The sequence below is a fragment of the Nycticebus coucang genome, chromosome 9 (assembly GCF_027406575.1).
Source record: "Nycticebus coucang isolate mNycCou1 chromosome 9, mNycCou1.pri, whole genome shotgun sequence".
In the NCBI taxonomy this organism is placed as follows: Eukaryota; Metazoa; Chordata; class Mammalia; order Primates; family Lorisidae; genus Nycticebus; species Nycticebus coucang.
In genome coordinates this window covers 65,028,490-65,046,554 of record NC_069788.1, presented here as the reverse complement: position 1 = coordinate 65,046,554, position 18,065 = coordinate 65,028,490, and the positions used below count along the sequence as shown (strand labels likewise).

Below are 18,065 nucleotides of genomic sequence, written 5' to 3'. Positions count from 1 at the left end.
CAGTGACTTTTCTTTTCACTTCAAAGAATTTTTAAAACCTTTAAAATGAAGTACTGTATACACAAAGGAAAGTACATGATACATAGTCCACTGTGCTATATCAAAATGAATGCACCTGTGCCAGTACCTCACAGGTCAAAGAATAGAACATCATCAACACCCGAGGAACCCAATTCATCCCACTCTCCCTTCTCTCCAAAGATAAGAACTATCCTGACTTACAACACCATAAATTGGCTTTATTCTTTTTTGGGTCACATACAATAAGAATCACGTATTATGTATTCTTTCAGGTCTGACTATTTTTACTTAACATTGTATTTGAAAGTTTCCATGTATTACCATTAATGGGAGTTCAAGTATTATCATTGCTGTAGAGTATTCTGTTCCATAAGTATATCCTGAGTTATTTATCCATTCTGCTGTCCACTTAATGGATGGACATTTGGGTTGTTTATAGCTTGAGGCTCTTATGAACCATGCTGCCATGAACATTTGTATACATGTCTTTGGGAACACATTTCCATGGGTGTAAGAATCTACTAATGGAATTGCTGAATCAGAGATTAGTTATATAGTATCCAGCTTTAGAGAAAACTTGCTGAAGAGGTTTCCAAAATGAGTGTACCAATTTACACTTCCATCAGCAATATCCTTGCTAATATTTGGTATTGTCAGACTTTTAAATTATGGTTGTTGTGGTAGGTGCTTAGTAGTATTTCATTACAGTTTTAATTTTCATCTTCCTGAAGACTAATGAGGTTGAGTACCTTTTACGATGTTAATTGGCAACTTGCTACCTTTTGTGAAGTGTCTGATAATGTCATTAGGTGTTTGTCTTGCTTATTTATTTGCAGTTTTTATATATTCTGGATATGAGTCGTGTGTATTGCATATAACTTCTCCCACTAAGTAGATTGCCTCATCAAAATTTTAATGGTAGTTTCTGATGAACAAAAAGTCTCAAACTTAAAGAAGTTCAATGTATCTTTTCTTTTTTTTAGTTAGTGCTTTGGGGCATTACTAAAGAATTTTCTAACCTAATATCATTAAGATATTCTCCTATAGACAGAACAGGGCTTGGCAAACTATGGACTGTAGTCCAAACCCATTTTATCACTGCTTTTGTAAATATTGGAATATAGGCATGCTCATTCATTTACATATCCCCTGTGACCAGTCTTTGCTTTTTTGCTACAACAGCAGATTTTATACCCACAAAGCCCAAAATGTTTACTATCTGGGTGTTTACAGAAAAAAAAATTGCCAAACTTTCTTCTGGAAAATTTATTATTTTGTCTTTCACATTTGGAATTGATATTTCTGTATAGTATATGGTAGGGATCATGATTATATTTTTTCTATATGAATATCTAATTGAACTAGTACTGCTTATGAAGATTGTCCTTTACCCATGATTCTCTGGCATCATAATTAAGTCAAGTGTGTGTGTGTGTGTGTGTGTGTGTGTGTGTGTGTGTAAGTATGTGGATATGTTTCTAGATTTTTAATTCTTTCTATTGGTCTAATTTTTAATCTCATGACCAATGCAACTCTGTTTGACTTGGTGCACTTTTAACAGTGAGTCATAATATCCACCCACCTCATTTTTCTTTAAGGTTATCTCTGATATTTTGGGACTTGGCATATCCAAGAATTTAGAATCAGCTTGTTAATTTCCTCAAAACAACTTCCTGGCATTTGGATTGGTGATGTGGTAGTGATTCTGCCAATCAAATTGGAGAAATATGACTTATTTATAATGATGAGCCTTCCAGTTCATAAATGTGATGTGCTTTTAAATTTATTTAGGTCTTCTTAAATTTCTTTGAATGATATTTATTTCTTTGAATGATCTCTTGACTTTGCTATCTTATACATATTTTTTTTCTTGTATATATCTTGATAGGCTTAGCTCTAGGTATTTTGATGCTATTGTAAGTTATGCCTTATACCAATACTAGCTTTTGCGTTTAAAAAAAAAAAGAAGAAGAAGAATCTACTACTAACTAGTCACCCATCAAATACCATGTCCTAACAGAATTACTATGGGAACCTAAAATGATATTCCATGTTCTAGGAAATCAAAAGATTATAATGGAAAAGGGAAATGACAAGGCAGACCGAGAAAATAATCATACAGCACATGTGTGAACATTTTCACATAAGCATCTGTTAAGTGGGTTTTGAATGCCTGCTGGTATTGACTCACGGGGCCATGTGTTCTTAAGACTGCATGAAAGAATGGGAAAATGTGCTAGTGGGGTGTCAGGACTTCAAGATCTTAAGCTTGGTTCTCCACAGACTAGTTGTAAAATTTTAGGTAAGGTCCTACTGAACCTCCCTGGACCTCATTTTCATGTCTCTAAAAAGTGAGTTGGCTCTAACATTGACTTATGTATAAGGAAGGGGGATCCCTTTAGTTCCCAGTAAGTATTGACAAAATCTGTGGTGTCATGGATTTAATTTGGGCCTTTGCCTGTCAAGATAAATGTGTCAAACGGTTTATGAAGCTAGTGTGTGATGCTCCATGATAATATCAATGTACACAGCTATGATTTAATTAAAAAAAAAAAAAAAGAAAAAAAAGATATTTCTTAAAGGAAAGTTATCTCCCCACTGGTTTGTGAATGCTTGGAAATCCTTGGACAGAGAGAAATATCTCTAAGGGACAACACCTCTTTGTAGAACAAACAGAAGCATAATGGATGCAAGCAGAGATCAAAGGACTGGGCACTGGTGCTTACGTGAAGGGGATCCCAGAGCTGGAGAAGGATCAAGAGAAAGCATAGAGGTGAGAAGCATCATGAGACTGGCAGTCTTCATGTGGGGACTTCCCTCTGAATCATGAAAATTTCACAGAACAGATGAATTAGGGTTCTGCCTTAGAAGTCATTAAATAGAAAGAGTTACAGTCAATAGACAAGGAAGTGTGGCCATTTTTTTCTTGGAGTCTAAGACGAATGATGGTAAGTGGACAGACTAACAAAGATTGTCAAAATTCATGCTACTTCTTACTGAATAAAAGGTTTCTGCTAGAATCTTTTTCTGATCTCTCTCTACTGTCCAATCAGAGACTCCATTCCCAGTACACCCATGCATCTGGGTTGGGCCAATAGAATATGTGGAGAGTTAATATTCTGTTGCTTCTGAGCCAAAACCAGTAAGAAACAGGCATGCCTTCTCCACCCTTTCTTTCTCTTTCCATGACTCAAAACTAAAGATTCCAAGTTCCTAGAGGATAGTGAAGCCATGAGATATGAGGAGACTGTCTTAGTCTATTTTGTGCCACTGTAACTGAATAGCTGAGAATCAGTGATTAACAAAGAACAAAAATTTATTTCTCATATTTCTGGAGGCCAGAATTACAAGATCACGATGATGATAAATCTGGTAAGGGTCTAATCTTTGCTAACATGATGCTTTAAACATTGTGTCCTCTTGAGGGAAGAATAGATGTGTTGTCACATGGTGGGAGGCAGAAAAGCAAAAAGGGATTAATTCCCTCTGTCCACCCCTTTTATAAATGCACCTAATCCCATTCATGAGGGGAGAAGCTCTCGTGATCTAATGACCTCAGCTATCACATTAATAACACTTGAATTTTGAAGGGAATACATTTAAAACATAGCAGGGTCTCAATTCTTGAGTTATCTCATTGGGGAAAGTTGAGTGGCCACCAGTAATGTCTGCATAGGACTGTTTTGTGAATGAGAAATAAAATTCTGTTGTGCTAAGTCATAAAAGTTTGGGGTTTATTTGTTATAGTAGCTAGTTGTTACCCTAAATAATGTAGTTAGTTTCTGAAACAATTCACAGTATTGACAGAAAAGGAATAAAAGCACACTCTTGTTATATTACTGCCATTTTATTTGAGCAGAGATTTAAAATGTGAAAGGAGGATAACTCAAAACAAGTTTCCCTTAACTTTCTTAAGTCATTGGAGAATATTCACAATTCATATAAAAATAGAATAATAATAATGTCAATACATAATATCTGTGCCTAATATATTTGCACTCCCTCAATCTGCATTTGAATTTCCCCAAATTGGCTCATGACACATTCTCATGTGGGATTCAACATTTAGCAACAAATAAGACTTCCTTCTCTCTTGGCACTTCTTACTCCTCCTTTTCTCCCCACACATCCATTTCCCTGCTGCCTTCTCCTTCCCACAAAGCTCATTTTTGGCAAAACGGTTTTTATAAACCACACATTTTAATGAATTAAGTGTAGTCTCACAATCACACTTGCATTCTCCCACAGTCCCCTGACTTCCACACTCCTCCAGCAATGGGAATTTTCCCTCACACCTCCAGAAAGGGGAAAAAAATACATTGAAAATTCTGTCTATAAGTAGACAAGTTATGCACAGAATGTGATGGCTCTCCCACTTTTCTTTTTCTTCTTTTTTTATTTTTATTTTTTGAAAATGCAAGAAAGAAGTTGATTTTCAAACATTGTGTGTCCTCCGAGAAACTAAAATATTCAGTGCTGTTTTTCTTTTGGCAGTAGCAAAATTGGTTGTGATCACAAACCCACATAGTTCTTTTTATCCTTTTTAGCGGGATCTTCATGGACTGTCTTCTACCTGACAAAGAAAAGAGTTAGGGTGTTTGACAGGAAGGAAGTGTTGGAAAATTTCAGAGCAGAAAAGGACCTTGTAAGCCATAGTTTACAACTTTCTCATTTTACTGCAGAGGATACTGAGGTTCATATAGGTGGTTTCACTTATTTAAAGTCATGTGATTAGCCAATGGGATCTGGAAAACAAAGCTAGATCCAACTTTTACAATTTGTAACTCATGAAGTTTCAAGCACGTAATTTCTTGGATCATTGCAACAGCCATGTGACAGTAATAGACCCACTCTCTGCTAGAGAAAGAAAGAGACATATGAGTGCTTAGAAGAACACTGGGTCTTAAATCTACCCCTCACCACTAATTTCATGTTCTCAACTCCACCCAGTATTTTTTTCATTCTTCAGGTTGCAGGGTCTGGAGTTCCCTGGACAAAAGACTTAATCTTTGCCCACAAAGAGCACACAGTTCAATGAGAGCAGGTAAATAAACAGGTGATTCTAAGCCCTCATGATAAATACCCCAGTCTTTTGCTTCTGGCATGCAATCACTTCGGAAGCAAAAGTTGCCTTTCTTAGGAAGAAAATAGCAATGGTGATAGCAGCAGCAACAGCAGCCAATGGCTGAATCATCAAGTGAAGAAGCACCAACGGCTTTGCCTCCCAACAAGGAACATCTTACTCAGTCTCCCTCCCATTGCCATCACCACCTGTATGTTTGGAATGAAGGAAGACTTCAGAAGATGATGTGCTAATAAGATGTTAAAGAAAAACCACTCTCACCACCCACCACCAGAGGTAGTTTTTGTAGAGGCATCATTCCAGGCCTCATGCTTTATTTCTTGACTCCAACTTGTGGCACTTTGCTAGGTTTGCAAGTGTTACTTATTCAGAGAACTCAGAGATTGCTTTTGGCAAAAGACTCAAAGTGGACAGATCCAATTCTTCTTACTCTGTTTTTTCTTGTTGCCAAAATATGAAAGACTCTTAGTTTAATAGGAAATGCATGTGAATTCTCCTTCCAAGGAATAACCAGAGATTATAGTTAAAATTAAGTAGTAGAAGAAGACTGGGAATCTAGAAAAACTACAATCAGTCCTGAATGTACTGCTTATTAATTGTAACCCCTGGACAAGGCTGTTTTACCTCTGGGCTTCAGTTTTTTCATCTTTGAAATGAGAAGAGTGGAATTAAATTATATCTAAGGTCTTCAACAATTCTGGCAGTCACTGTGGTAGACACTGGAGAAAAGGTGTAAAAGGCCCACATCCCTTCCAAGTAGCAGACAGGCTGGTTAGGGAGTAGAGCAGTTACAGAATCAGAACTTAGCAGAGGTGTAGGATTGGAAAGGCACATGGGAAGTTGTGGGGCTCAGGAAGGGGTGCTGGGCACCTCCAGATCCACTCTTGACTCTTCTCCATTGCTGGGAATCAGAACATGCAACCTCAAAATATGCCACCTTGGCATATTGATTAGTTTGAACTGAGGGCCCTTGAGAAACAGCAGATGTAGAAAAGGCTTTCTGATCTCTCCCTTTGAACCTAAGAGCAGGGCACACATTTCCAGTGACAAATGTGCCCTCCCTGTGCCAGGAAGAACATTCCTATGACTGAAGACAAGGAGTCAATGCCAAAATGAATCTGCACAAACAAACCTACTAAAATAACTCTTATCTTCTATTAGTTCCCCCTGTATATCTCCTAGTCTTTTCTCCAAAACTTGCTAGCCTAGCCCAAACTACTTCTACCTTTGTCTCATCTCCTCAATTGATCATTCTTTGCTGCAATGATATATAAGCTGTCAGACTTAGTCATTTCTTTGCATCATCATTTATTTTCTTTGAAGACTCTTGTGTCATGCAAAAGTATTAATATCAAATAAAATGGGTATCTTTTCTCCTGTTAATCTGTCTTTTGTCAGTCCAATTTTCAGGCCTAGCCACAGAACCTAAGAGTAGAGGAGAAACTCTTCCTTTTTTATACCATCTTTGCTTCTCCGTGGGAGACCACATGGATCACATGAACAAGGTTCCTGGACCTTCTTGCTTCCTGCCAGCTTCCACTATTGGGAAGGCTGTTAGAGATGGGGGGAGAGATGGAAGGGAACTCAGGCATGTTTACCACCTTCCCTGGGAGGATGACTTTATCTCAAACCTATACTCCCTCTCCCTTACCTTCTCCCTTATGTTGTGGGAGGCTGACTGCTCTGCTGGTGCTGCTAGCCCAAAGTTTCTATATCACTTCTCTTGCAAATAAACTAGTCTCTTATAAATAAACTCTACTCATATTTAGACTGATCAGAGGGTGTCATCTGTTTCCTGCTGCACCCTGGGCTGATACAGGTATGGTACCTACTTTTGAGATGTGTGTACCTTGGAAATAGTGAGAAGAGCCATTAGTCAAGTGGAGGGAAAGGGCAAGAGAACAGGTAAAGTTTCCCAGAAACAAACAGAGCTAAATCTTCTAAGATGTCTTGCAGGTAAATAGCTAAAGAAATGATGAGAAGGGAGAGATATTAATAATTTCAGAGAGCAAAATGTGAAACTGCAAAAGACATAAAAGTGTCCTGGGGAAGGTGTGAATGTTGAAGATGACCAGAAGGACTGACTGGTGGGAGTGGAGATGGTAAACGATGGGGATGGAAGGGTAGCTAAGGGGGGGGGGGAGGGGCGGAACCATAAAGGCCTCTGTGTGTTCTGGGAATGAGTTTTGGTTCTAGCCTGAAGACAATGGGAAATCACTGAAAGTTTTCAAGCAGAAGAGTAACATGATCAGGTTGGTATTTTAAAAGGTTACTCTGGTATGTAGTGTGGAAGAAAGGGTTGAAAGCAGGGAAATTGGTTGGCAAGATCCTTCAATGACGAAGGCAAGAATCAATGACAGTATGGAATTTGGCAGAAGTAGGGCAGGAGGGAGTATATATGAGAACTATTGAGGAATAATGAGGATTTGGTGGGAAATTGGGTATGGTGGTGAGTCTGGAATGATGCCCAGATGTTTGGGTTTGGAAGCCAGTAGATGGTGGAATCATTCATAAACAGAGCAAATCCTAAAGGAAGCCCCAGATTCAATTTCATTAGTTTTTTTCAGTACCCTAATGAACTTCCTCTGATCCTTGGCTTTTACCCAACATTCAGCCTGCAGATTTCTTTTGGTTGGTGGCCTCTGCCATTATGGTGCAATACATGGGGATAATACACATGTATGAGTACCTTCCTCAGAGTTAAGAATTAGTGAACAAACATGTGCTCAAGGTAAACATTGGGCAAAGGTTATTGTCAGAACCAATGTGTATACTCAATCCAAATATAGTCATAAAATGTACTTGCTCATTCAGTAAATGCTTTTTCTTTTAAAATAAATACTTTTTGAATTGCCTACTTTGTGCCTACCATTGTTTATTCCTTATGTGGGCAACTTCAAAAGGCTGTGAGAAAGGGCTTATATCATTAAAATAATTTCTTCCTTTTTCTCTGTATTCTTCTTTCTCTTTCTAGTCTTCTGCCTTCTCTTCCTTCTCCTCTTTTTCCTCTTATTCCTCCTCCTCCTTCTTTGGCTTTTTTCTTGTAAGCCTATAGCTTCCAACTCTGGGGGGAAAAGTCTAGAGAGCTAGATTTTTAGAGAGCATAAAAAAACTTTCCTGAATTATTGATTCATAGCTTTATAATGCACCCAGCATAGTAAGGACATTTATAGATTTCATGAGCTGTTTAATATCTATTTGTGGAGCACCGCCATGTGCAATCATCTTGGACTCATTATGTTTCTTCGGCTGCCCAATGAGTCATAATGAGCCTCTGAAAAATGTAAAATAATGGGTTAGAACTAGAGGGAATGAAATAACAGCCAAAGTCAAATATAAAATTATTATTACATGCAGTCTGTAAGAGCAATTGAGACCAGGAAGGGATAGAGGGCCTATTATTACACACGTACACGTGTGCACATGCATGTGGGTGCACAAACTTTAAAGAGCCCACAGTAAGGGGGGAGGTAGGTAGGGAGCCCTGGGAATGAGATTCTTAAAAGTGATGGGTTACAGATCTATTTTCCATTAAGATGCAAGCAAGTGGGGGAGGGGAGACCAAATTGTGGAGAGGAAATAGAAAAGTCAGTGGAGACCCTTCTTGAGAAGATGGAGCCCTGTTCTGAGAGGATGAAAGAGACTTTATACTCTGGCAGTTAAAGTGAAGAGGAAGAGATCATTTCTAAACAGGGCACAAGAAATAGCTTCATTTCTCACTATTAACCTCTGTTCCCCTGAAGAAAGCCCATTGAAGCAAGCAGGACAAAGAAAAAAAAATTCTGTGCAAACATAGTGAAGTGATGTGAGCTGTATTTTGAAGAGAATATTAATACAATTTTTTCTTTGGGTTTTGCAAGTATAGGGCTTTCTTCCTAATTGGTTCCAGGGTCACCTGCCCAGAGGTCTGTGGGTGTGTCATATGGAACAGCGAAGAGAAAGAGTTGCTATTCAGCTTTTGATATTAAAATAGGATTTGAAGCAAAATAATAGTCTTACACTAAGACCCCCTTTTCTTTTTCTGAGTGCCATTAGAATTGTTTTACCCTCTCCTTTGGCCTATGTCATGAATTCTTATAATTTTCCGTTGCCTCAGCATCCATTCTGAGTATAAGTTTGGCATGATTATACAGAACCAGGGCTCAGTCCCCCTTGACTCAGTTTACAGTCCCAAATCTCCTCCCAGCTCCTCAGTGTGGTATTTCCTTATATAACTGCCTCCTGGTGACCACTTCCCTGTGGACAGGTAGATACCACTTGTTTGATTTGCTCTACTGACCCCATAGCCCACAGGGACGGCACAGATGTGCCACAGTGATCACCTCTTCTCAGTCACAGTGTGGCTCCACAGGATTCATGTCTGTCAGCTATAAACCCATCAACTAGAGTTCCCTGGGGCAAATGTAAAGTAAAACAAAATCCTACCCCCCAGCTGTCTGAACAGATCCCCTCTTGGCCAAGTGACCCCAGAAACACACTAAAGCTGATTGCTGGCCACGAGAAGGTAGTTCAGACACACCTCATCATGTCCCCCTCACTTCTTGGAGATACCCTTTATAATTCATTAACAATCCTAAGGCTTCACAAGACAAAGTTCAAAGCACACCTGTGGGCCATCAACATACTCAATAGATCGCTTGAGTTTTGCTAAGTGTCCAGTGACTTGTCTCTGATTAACAGACGTCCTTGTCTTAGGTTAAGTTAAACATTCTAAGCCTTTCTTCAAAACTTCTTTCCTTTAACCAATCACAAAATCAAAGTATCTTTGAACCTACATATAATCTATTAAACTCCACGCCCACCCCTCCCCTTAGAGATATCTTGCCTTTTTGGGCCAAACGAATGTATGCCTTCCACATATAGATTTAGGGTCTTGCATGTAATTCCTGTTCCCATGAATGTATGTAACCAAACTGTGACCCAGCTACAGTGGGCACATTATCTCAGGACCTCTTGAGGCCATGTGCTCTGGGCTGGTCACACACATTTGGCTCGGAATAAATTTCTTTAAAATTAATTTACAGAGTTTGGGAACTTTTTTCCTTGACAGAAACCTAATGCTCTAAATGCCAATAAAGGCCCCAGTCCCCAGGTCTTTTTCTCTTGCTGTCTGCCCCCTCGTTCAGTGTAATAGTCTCCCTTGGTTCCTCCTCCTAGTTACCCCTGCAAAGTAGGCTGTCCTCTTCTCTATGAATCTGAAAATAATAAACTCCCTCTGTTAGTTCTTGTGTTTTATTGAGTTTCCTCCTCAGTGTCTCACGTGACCAACACCCCTAAACCTTACTTCTTTCCTGGTCAAGGCTGTCCTAGAGAGGGGCTATCTTGTCAGGAGTAAACTGAACACAGGTCAGACAAGAGCCTCAGGGCATCTGCTGGTGAAAGGGACACCTAAACCCAGGTTAGATGCCTGGACATTAGGCCTTCCTCCAGGATAAAGAAATATCTCAGGAAAGGTACATGGTAAACACCAGAACCACCTCCCCTGGAGCTCCGTCAAAGCAGAACCAGAGTTTATGGTCAGAGAGAAACCTCAAGACCAAATCTGAACTACAACAGCCTATGGAGCATCAACCAGAAATGCTCAGATCTTCAAGTTCTCCTGGGAGGTGGAAGAGTTACTCTTCTGGAGATGATAGCTAGGCCAGGGAAGAGGAGATGCCACAGAGGGCAGGTGAGCCCTGCTCTTGCCGTCCTGGTAGACGATGGGAGCAAAAATGAAGAGTAAAAGTGTGTGTGTGTGTGTGGGGGGGGTGACTTAGAAATATCTCAAAGGAGTTGATGCGAACATCAAGGGTCAGGAGGAAGGCACTTAGATGAAATAGAGAAGTATCATTGAGTGAATAGAGCAATTTTGGAGAGTCTAGATTTCACTTCTGGGAGGTTCTATCAGTTCTTCTCTGGTAATGAGACACTGAATATATCCACAGACAATGGCCAGACCATACTGAGAAACAGAACTCCAGCCCACAACCTACAGCAACCTGCCCGGGAAACTCACCACCTTATCTACAGTAAACTCAGGAAGCCCATCTGTCTTAGGTCACACTTGAGGGAAGCTAGAATGCTGTCTCTAGTAACGATCGGGTAAGCTTAACAGTAACTTCTGTAACAATCAGCACAAACTTACTTGATGAATAAGTGATAGTTTCCCTAATTATTGTCCGTGCTCCAACTTACAGCAAATCACAAAAAGGCAAATATACCCCCATAACCAATCCCTAGGAGGTCCCTCTTCTAGTTAGCGGCCTCCAGCTTCCCAACAACAGCCCCCAGCAGCGTACACCAGAAGCCTCCCCATGTTCCATGCTAAAGCTCCCCCACTCCTCCACCTGCCGTTGAGTCTCTGCCAACAGCGACAGTGGCTGACTCCCATGCTGGGACAACTTAGAATACGTAACCTTTGCTTTTTATATTTGGTTGATCTTCATTTATTTCCACAGTAGAGAATCATAGAAAAGAGCCAGTTGGTGTAACAGGGGGGCTGTTTGATAGGAAATAGGTCATGTAGGCTGGAGAATAGAATGAGGAATCAGAGCGTGTTACAAATGGCTGTAGCTATGGGGAAGGCATCACCCAGAAAGAACAGTCAGGCCTGACCAAGTGAGAGGAATCAGAACAAGTGTTATTCTGGCTGTGAATCTGAGCCATAAACTCCACTAGTGTAGGTAGCAAGCAGGTGGCCCAGGGTCACTATTCTGGGGACCCTGGGAACCAGGAGCTGTCCATTTTCCCCTCTGCCAAGAAGACACATAAGTCCCATCCCTTCTCCTATATACCCACATGCTCTGTGGAGAAGAGTGGAGGTGTGAAAAATTAGAGACCTTGGGCATTTTTACTCTGAGAAGATGTTTAAATTACTGCATCACTACCTTTGTGGTTGTTTGCCCACTAACTAGCTTACCCAGACTCCTAGCTATAGGCAAAATATTAAAACCATATTTTCTTTGCATGTTTAAGCAAATTTTTCAACTTCATAAGAACTGAAACTAATGTATTTTCCTATTCTTGTGCTAAACAATTCTGGAATAAGGAACAGTTTCCTGGTTTTCTGCTGAACAATGCTGAGATCAGGCAAAAATAACTTAGCTACTTACTCTAGTAAATACTTGCGCCTTGAAAATTAGACTACTTTGGAACTCCCAAGACAGCTCATTTATCAGGATTAACAGGTCACACTCGCCAAAGCTCACTATTAGACCCTCGCTTTGCTGTTCTCACGGAACCAAAGCTATTGTATCAACATTCTGCCCAATCCCAACCAGTTCCCTGCCTGTGAGACCCACCTGAAAATCACCTCGCCTAGTCCATAAAACCTGAAATAATCCTCCCTTGACGTCTCTCTTCTGAGATTCAACTGGACTCTGGCAAGTAGGCATTCACACTTACTGCAGTAAGTCTATAAAAATATAGTTTCCTTAATCATTTTCTTCTGGTCGTCTTTTTGTATACTTCACAACCAATACCCACTACAAATTAAATTGTGTGGTCTGGCTACAGAAAGTGAGCAGAAAATAGTCACAGGCAGTAAGTCAGGCATGCGGCCATGGGAAAGGGATGAGTTACTCCTGTGTCTGAGCAAAAGGGGCTACACCAGGAGACCAAAGGTGATAAGTCTACATCCAGGAGAAGCTATAAACACCTGTCTTAGTCGTGAAGACATGGGGGACCGTACACAGAGGAGACCAATCACACCGCTTTCATTTTTAGTCATGCCCTGCACACAAAAAGAGCAATCATTAAATGTAAGAAGAAAGGAAAGGAACACGCAGAACCTCTACGTGAAAGCGAGCATAAATAGAACGGGTAATTTGGAACATACAAGTTAAGGGGTTCTGTTTGCAGACCTAGTGTTGAACTGACTCAGTATTTAGAGAAGAAGGGGCAGGAGGAGAAAAGGGAAAAAGAAGAAGAGGAATTACTTTGGGACTTATAAGTATCTTTTCATCACTGAAAGGATTTTTTTTATCACTAAGCTGTATTTGGCAATGATTGCAAGTTGCCTGCAGGTAGGGCCGTGATACTGTGTTTTGAGCCACAGAAGGTTGTGTGTGCACGTGTGCGTGTGTCTCTGTCTCTCCTTTTGGAAATCCTGTAATTTGAGATAGCTTATTTCGTCGATTAATTAGGGTGCTGGATGGTAGAGAATTTTGTCAGTCAACTATGTACACACAGTAAATACTGTTTCTTAGGCAAAGGCAACTTTTTTATATAGTTGTAAAAATTCTATGATATTCCATTGCCAAAGAAAAATTAAGAACTTTGTATAGCTGTATAAAAAGCAACTATTTTTTTAAAGAATAAACATTTTAAAGTCAGCAAAAAAAAAAAAGAAAGAAAGAAAAAGAAGAGGAGGGGAGGGAACAGAAGACGGCCCTGATTTCCTAAGGCTCCTGTGGACCTGATAACTTCATGCTATTTCAGAGCCCTCGCATAGAAAGGCTAAAAGGACAGACCCATGGATATGGAAGAAACTGGACAAGAGCACGTGTCCAGTGTTGGTAGTTTAATCTGCTCCCTTTCCACGCCTAATTAGCCCAGTCCCTTCCGCTGCCTCCAGGGTTTCACTGCTGGGCCCCAGTTGTTAGAAGAGGGTTCAAATTGAGGCTTCATGTTGTCCACTCAGCATCCAGACTGTGTTTTCACACTGAGAATTAAGTCCTTGGTGACCTCAGTCTGCAAGTCTCATCTGTGTCACTCTCAGCACCTAATACTTCACTCCTTCTCCTGGGCTCTGGTGGTGAGAACTTGGAGTGCACTTGTTTCTATAGTTAGCTCCTACATGAGAATTGGCTGGCCTTGGGAGCAGCCAGAACTTTTTCTTAGCACCACCTCCGTTGAGCTGTCATCTCCCTGCTGTTAGTTCTGATTGCACCCCTGCTGCCTCTTGCTCGCTCTGAACATGATGCCCACCCACCTGGGAGGCCAGAGCAACCACACGGCCCAGTGTGACTCATTGATTGCTTTTGCTGGCAGACACCATCCTGTGTCTGTTTTTCTCCTTACACTGCTATGGCTAGACCAGAAAGGCATTTTTTCTGTCCCCAAACACCTGTTCTCCACACATCTCTTTGCCTAAGTCAGTTCTCCAACTTTTTAGATCTCCATACTTCATCACTGTTAATACCATTTTGTTATAGAAAAATTGCTTGAAAAAAGTAAGATGATATAACTTGGGGGAAAAAAGAATTCCTCTAGGAAGACAAGTACTTAACTTCAAATGCTTAAAAGTAAGAAAATATTATTTTTTTAAAAGAAAATATTGCAGTTGCTTTGTGTAACTCGATAGAGCTGAAGCAATTGGTGGAAATTTCAGGAAGGGAGCTCTCTCTCGGTTGTAGTAAGTAAGGCGTTATTAAAATTAACAAATCTGTTGTTTTAGGTTTAGGAGAAGATTATTTGGGTGTATTTCCTGTGAAAGTCTATCAAGCTATGTCTTATGCACTTTTCTTTCTTTTTTTTTTAAGTAAAAGGGGTAAAAAGTGAGCAGCCTCATGCTTTCATGTCTGTGTGTTCTATTGATGGAGCTGATCAGCTAGAGACTAAATGATTGTCTTTTAGGGGCAACTGTAGGAGATTCAACCTTGGACATGAAGCTAAACTACATCTCAGTTTCTTCAGATTTCATGATTCTATTTTCTGATTCTTCCTACAATAAAGAATTAGGGGTGAGCAGACTCCTGACAATAAATCAACCCTTAAGAAATCACGGAAGCAGGAGGCAAAGGTGGATTCCAGTCCTGAGGACAACAGTAACCACGTACAACCTTGAGACATCTCTGGAGTGACAGGAGCTATCTTCTTCTGGTGGTTGGTGGGTGGAGGCAGGGAAGCTGGGCAGAGTTGCTGCAGTTAGGGGCTGGAGAAAGGGGCCAGATTGGCACTGGGAGGAGAGGTGGGAAGCAAAGCTTTTACAATTCTGCTGTGGTCCCCACACAACTACACCACCTGTCCTGCCTGAGGACAATCCCTGGCTGCATCTACAGCACAGAAATTGGCCATGATGGCTCAGTGCTGGTGTCCCATTGTCTGAGGGCACGGGAGTGGGCAGAAGAAACCCTGAGGGATGGGGGAGTTGATGAAAACAGAGGGTGTCTGGGGAGCCACCCAGGTTGGCAGGTGACCACCTTGGTGGAGGTCACCTCTACATGCTGGTTCTCTCTAAAGGCTTTATGTTAAACCTGCCCAGAGAAGTTTCTAGGGAGTGATGGACAGTGTCCTGGGGTGGCAGGATGGCAGCCTGTGGCCTGCCTCTTTCCTAAACTCCCCAGGGCAGGCTGTGATCCTCTTGAGTACGTGGTGCAGCTGGTGCTCGCAGGGGACTGAGAGCTCACCTGAGCACACCCAGACCCAGGGGAGCACTCCTGCTAAAAAGGGCCACGCCCTGTGCAATACACACCTACCTGCCAAAGCAGAAGTATCAGGAGAATCGGGATTTAAACTGTTTCTGATAAATATGAGAGGAGAAATAAGGGAAGGCATTACCAATATACAATATTGTGAAGAAAAACAAAGAACTTGAAGGACTAGGTTTTGAAAATAGTAAGGGTTCAAATATGCTGCTGTCCCAGGGTTCTGCACACATTCCTCACTGATTTTCTCAGGATGATGAGACAGACAGACGGTGTTATTAAGCCTATTTTGCAGATGGGGGAATTGAGGCACAGGAAGGTTAAATAACTTGCCTGGGATTATAGGCAGAGCTAGGATTTGAACCCAAGGTGTCTATCTCCATGTCTAGCCCTGAGACACTGTACCGATTCTCAAACTTAATTAAATATCACAATGACCTATACTTCCAGCTCCTTGGGAGGCTGAGATGGGAGGATTCCTTGAGTCTAAGAGCTGAAGTGCAGCCTGGGCAGCATAGTGAGATCCTGTCTAAAAGCTACACAAAAGATCAAAATGGGTGGGGAAAATGATAGAGTGAGTGTGGCTAAAGAATGCATTTATAGGTTGGAACGTAAAGACTGAGGAATTCTTCCCAAAAGTGTGAGGAATGTCTAATTGATAGAAAATGAGGGAAAGCTGAGAAACGTCAAGGATAAAGCAGAAGTGCCTGCATTCAGCTACAAGACTGAGAGAGGGGTAGAAAAACAGGAGGTTGCGTTGTTCGTGTTCTTACCCTGCTCCTGGACTGACAGGCGTGGGGGTGGGTTTCCACCACTACAGTGTCTATATCACCCTTTCTTGCCAGTGCGGAGAAATTTACCATGAAATCTGAAGTCATGATCCCCGCTGGCTGTCACTTTGGGAGGCTACTCTGCCCTGGTGGATAGCCAATTCCAGCATTTGGGGTCTGCAGGGAGGGGACACAGGGTGCAGGAAGCAGTCTCACAAAGATCTGAAGAACCGGGCCGTAAGCTGGTCGCTTCTCCAGGATGGTGTTTGCTCCAGAGCTGAAGGGAAAGCGTGTCATGAGACTATAGCCAAATCCGACAGCTGCCTGTGTTTGTAACTATCTTTCGTGGGAACACAGGCACGCCCATTCATTTACCTATCATCCATAGCTGCTTGTGCCCTGCAAGTAGTTATGACAGAGATTGGATGGCCCACAAATGACTTACCATCTGGCCCTTTGCAGAAAAAGCTTGCTGACCTCAACCTGGCATGATGCTTTTCTGTTAGAATCTGTAAGGACATTTCAGTCCCCCATTCAGTCACCTGCAGCTCCCATGCCTGGCTCTCCTCCCTGGTCCTCTGTCCAGGTCCACACATCTCTAGGCTTGACACTGAAATTCATCACTCCTGGTGGGTTCCCGGTGGGGGACTGAGCTCCTGTGCTTGCATCTGAGCAACTAGAGGCAACCAGAAGATCTGTTTCATGTCCCTCTGTGCTCTCAGAGGCACTGCCTGTCCGTAAATTCAGGTGGGGCTTGGCTTCCTCAACGGTGGTTGGAGAGAAGGAGTGATGGTCCCTGGGCCGCGGCAGCTCATTCTGTTTGCACACAAAATGGAGAGAGGACCTCTTGCTCAAGAAAAAAAGAAAATACAGCTGGAGCTAAATTAGGGGTAGGGGTGGGGGGGAGAAAGTGATGCTCCTCTGGACAGTTGGCCATTTCCATCGCATTTGAGTCCTTTGCCCCGTTCCTCCATCTGCCCTTCCGAGATAACATTTCATGATGGGCGCTGAGGAGGTGACTCCCTCCTGCAGAGGTTCATGACTTGGCTGGAGTGTTTAGCTTTGCTGGCCCGTGTTTCCCTTTCTCAAGTTAGCTGAGCCCACACGTTCCCCCCTTGCTTGTTTGCCAAGTACATATGGGAGATAAAGGCCAGGCTGTTTGCCTAAGGGCAGAGGGAGGGGTGAAAAGAAGGAAATGTGGGGGTGGGGATGGCCTGGCCAGATTGAGCCTTCCTCAAATTAGGTCACTGTTTATATAAAAAGTTAAAATTAAACCAAGGACTATTTTCCGAGCTTTCTGACATTGGGCATGGTTCTGCACAGCATCCTTGGAATTCAAAACATGTGACATCACGTCGAGGGAGAAGCCAGGGAATATCACTAGCAACGAACTCCGGGCTCTGCAAAATTATGCTGGAGACAGACAGCATCCTTGTGCTCCCTGACTCTTTCCTCTAAGTATTCCTGCTGGCTTTTGCTGTTCTTTGCATTCTCACATTTCTGTCCAGAGGCGATCGTATCCCCTGAGAGCTACCACACACAGGGTTCTCTCCCTTTCTGTCTGGCCAAGAACATAAACCTCAAACCCTGTCTCCTCTACAGAGCTTTGACCTTCCTTCTTCCTCTTGGAAACTGCTACTCCCTTACCTTCCCACAGCAACTCTTCCAGTGATAGGACATGGGTGGGTATTGTTGTCAGCAACCTGTAGATTGAAAAAGGAGCCTCAGAGAGGTTCAAGGAACTGCCTAAGGTCACAGAGCAAGTGAGCTGCTGACAGGTACTCAGGGCAAGGCACCCTGTGAGCTTCTGACTGCTTGTCTCAGCAAACCTCTCTGCATGGG

At 42.0% G+C, this 18,065-nt stretch overlaps 1 long non-coding RNA gene across 1 annotated transcript; it reads right to left on the bottom strand.

The window, feature by feature from the left end:
* Window positions 1-3,872: 3,872 nt before the first annotated feature.
* LOC128594189 (uncharacterized) lies at window positions 3,873-17,208 on the bottom strand. The gene is made up of 3 exons (XR_008382513.1): window positions 16,669-17,208; window positions 16,227-16,500; window positions 3,873-4,594 (listed from the first exon to the last, which is right to left on the bottom strand). It is a non-coding gene; the product is annotated as an uncharacterized LOC128594189 (long non-coding RNA).
* Window positions 17,209-18,065: the final 857 nt, after the last annotated feature.